The 3,607-nt window shown below is 41.2% G+C and overlaps 1 pseudogene; it reads right to left on the bottom strand.

Annotated features, from left to right (window-relative positions):
* Positions 1 to 1,110: 1,110 nt before the first annotated feature.
* Positions 1,111 to 3,207, bottom strand: LOC118526653 (rap1 GTPase-GDP dissociation stimulator 1 pseudogene; annotated as a pseudogene).
* Between the last annotated feature and the right edge of the window lie 400 nt (positions 3,208 to 3,607).

Raw genomic sequence — 3,607 nt, 5'->3', positions numbered from 1 at the left:
TAGGTTACAGGGATCTTTTGATTAATTTACAAAGATTGTGTTTCAAAGTTCTAGAAACCCATTTGGTGGCCGTAGTGGCAGTGAAGAGTACACTGTATTTCACCAAGAGGGTCTTATCTCTGGAGTCTTGGCATCGTCACCTTTTCTGGTAGCTTTAAGATCTATTGCAGTTCTCTGTGGCAAGTGGAGGTGGGAAACTCTAAACAGCTACTGGTACGAGGTCATCTGCAGAATGAACTGGACTGGCTACTATGGCTTTTATAACCTGCTTCCTTTCTTTAGTATAGACAAACTTCTTTCTTAATCTTTTTTTCTATGTCTTGCTAGTTCTATTTTCTTAATCTTTTTTCCTATGTCCTGCTAGTTCTAATATAAGATTTAAAAGGACTATGACAGAGGAAACTTCTTGCTTTCAAGCTGAATGATGAAAAATAGCCAAAAAAACAAAAAACCCAACAACCCCACCCTCCAATGAGCTATACTCAATTTCCTCAGTTGAAAACAAATGCCAGGTGAACTTTTAAAGACAAGTGTTGGACAATGCTGATGTCAAAATGTACATAGATTCTAAAATACAGGCCAAAAAAGATGTTACTTAGTGTAACACAGATTCTTCAACCCCTTAGTTTCATGCTGAAAGTACAAATGATTTCAATGTTAGGTTTCAATGATGACAGCCAATTAAATATGAAATTAAAAAGCCTCAGGGGAGTCTTGCCAAGTTTGTGGCAGTTTCAAGAGTCTACATAGTTAGGAAGATGGAGAAACCATAGGATAAAAAGTGAGAGCATTGGATTTTATTTAACGCTAGGTACCATGGGTTTGACATTAGTAGGTAAAACTAATGAATGAGCAGCCATACAGTTTTTTGGTCACTGTGCTTCCCAAGCACCAAAAAATGGAGCTATTTTTACTACTCAATTCCATCCTTAATAAGCTAGACAGATCCTGCTGCATTCTTGTTTGTTTCTAATTTAGCAGTACATTATTATGTAGTTTACCAAATGTGAGGAGCAAGTCGTTATGTAGTACCAAGTTTACATCATCATAGGACTACAACATGCACATTCTACTTAATGTAGCTCAAGCAACAGGAATACAAGAGAACAGTTATGGGTGGAGACTTGTTTTTGACAAATTCATGTTCACACTAACTATGGGTTTAGAAATCTTATTGGGCAGGTACCTACAGCAGTTCTTCAATTGGTACTGGAACATTACACACATGCACAAGTGATATGGAAGAAAATGAAGCAGAAGAGGCAGCTGGATGGAGGACAAAGGGGAAATCAGAGGTGGGATAACACCATGTATCAGGGAGGGGCTGTTCTCAGCTGTCCACAGTAAGTCTCTGCTCTGTGAGAGAGGCCTGTTGGGCAACACTTTTATTCTCATGACTGCGAAGTTTGTATACGACATCTAGAAAGGCCAAATCCTGTACTTCCTTGTGTAGAGATTCAGATCCCATGAGAGCACAAATCAGGACCATGGAATTATATTTGATTTCAGGAGCACTTCTTTCATCTGCTAGCAGTCTGTGTAAAATCTGTACAAGTTTAGAACTTTCTAGATCTTTCTCATCAGTGCCCACCTCTAAAGCTGCTATTAGTGCCAAAGCAACAAGGGCTTCATTCTGCATTATTACATGTTCACTAGTTGCCATGGTAACTAGATGCCTGATGCCACCACTCTGTACAATGGTTTTAATTACATCTTTTGATTTACTGTGTCGTATGAGGGCAGACAGCAGTCTGTTGGACTCCCCCATCACACCAGCGTGATCTTTGGCTTCATGCCATTCTACCAAACGCTCCACTAATTTAACATTCTTTCCCAGTTGTTCAGCAGCTTCTGCTTGTGCATCTATTAACATTCTTAATGTTCCCAGAAGTTTGAACTGAACCGGAGGTATTTCAGGCTTAAGGAATTTCAAAACTGCCTCTGTGACTCCAGCTGATAACATCTTTACTTTATTTATAACTGGAATGGCCAGATTTCTGAGGGCACTTAATGCTGCATGCTGTGCAGTTACATTTCAATCTTCAACATGTCTGTCCAGTAAACCCATAAGTTTTTCTACAATTCCATTGTAGAAACTGTGAATACAGTTTCCATCATTTCTGGCAAAATTTGCAATTGCCAATGATCCAGCAAGGCGTAGATGGTGGTTATTTGATGGAATCCAGGACAGTACCCTTTGAAACACATTACCTTTTCCTCCTTCAAATAATTTCTGCATGGATTCATCTCCAAGAAGTAGTAAAACCATTAGATCTGAAGCAGTTTTGAGCTCAGCAATATCATCCTCTTTGTCACTATCCACTTTCTGCTGAACAGTCTCTAGTAGACATTCTACCAGGCCTGCTTCACCCAGCTATAGCTAAATAGCGTCATTTTCTGCCAATGGAACAAGAACTTCAAAAATCATTTCCCTTTTATCATGTTTTATTTGTTTCTTGAAGAGTTTTACCAGCTCTTCAGTAATGGTCGTACTGGCAAACTGTTCTTTACTTGACTCAAGTTCTGCTAGGTTGCCAAATGCAACAAGACACATTTCTGTAAGAGCTGCATTTTGGCAATGGATGCCCAATAATTTCACTAAGGTAGGTATAACACCCATATTGATAAGCTAAGCTTGAAGGGAATGATTCTCACTGCTATAGTTCATCAGCGTGCCACAAAAGACAGTCAAGAGCTTCTCATTGGCGGGATCTGTTATACTGCACAGTGACCTTAAATGGTCAGTTACAATCTGTGCACCACCTGCTTGGTCAACTGCACTTCTGCCCTCATGGCTATCGTAACATATGTTTCCTAGAGCCCTGCCCGTTTGAAGTAGCACTTCCTGGTCTTTGCTAGTTAGCAGCTGCACTAGTGGTGAAATCAATCCAGCATCCACACACGGAATACGCATAAATTCATTTTTGGCTACTTCTGCTATGATGTTAGCTACTTTGGCTGTGCAGGAAGACTGTGGAATCAACAGACGTGCAAACAGCTGAAGTATTCCACTTCCTTGGATTTTTTCACTCGTTTCCATGTTATTTTGAGCCAGCGCTTGAAGCAGACAATCCAAGCATCCTTCTAAACTATCCTCAGTTCTGTCAACAGTTGTTATCTTCAACTTCTTCAAGGTATCACCGAGATTATCCATGTTTCTCCCAGAGGGTGAGGAGCCAGCAGGGCGAGGTGAAGGTCTCCGGTGCAGACGGCCAATAAAAGGAATTTTAAAAGCTCATCCTGCTACTGATGAGTTCTGTTTCAGACAAGTTGATTCCGAGGTGCTAAAGGCATGCAGGAGAGAAAGGTGTCCAGGCAGATTAAAACATGGACCTCGGGCGCCTGGGTGGCTCAGTTGGTTAAGCGACTGCCTTCGGCTCAGGTCATGATCCTGGAGTCCCAGGATCGAGTCCCGCATCGGGCTCCCTGCTCGGCAGGGAGTCTGCTTCTCCCTCTGACCCTCCTCCCTCTCATGCTCTCTGTCTCTCATTCTCTCTCTCTCAAATAAATAAATAAAATCTTTAAAAAATAAAATAAAAAAAAATAAAACATGGACCTCAAAGCTCCAGAGGGAGGTGGGCAGTTGAGCTCTCCATGGCTCCATAGC

This window comes from Halichoerus grypus, chromosome 3, assembly GCF_964656455.1.
Source record: "Halichoerus grypus chromosome 3, mHalGry1.hap1.1, whole genome shotgun sequence".
Classification (NCBI taxonomy): domain Eukaryota; kingdom Metazoa; phylum Chordata; class Mammalia; order Carnivora; family Phocidae; genus Halichoerus; species Halichoerus grypus.
This window is presented reverse-complemented; position numbering and strand designations above follow the sequence as displayed.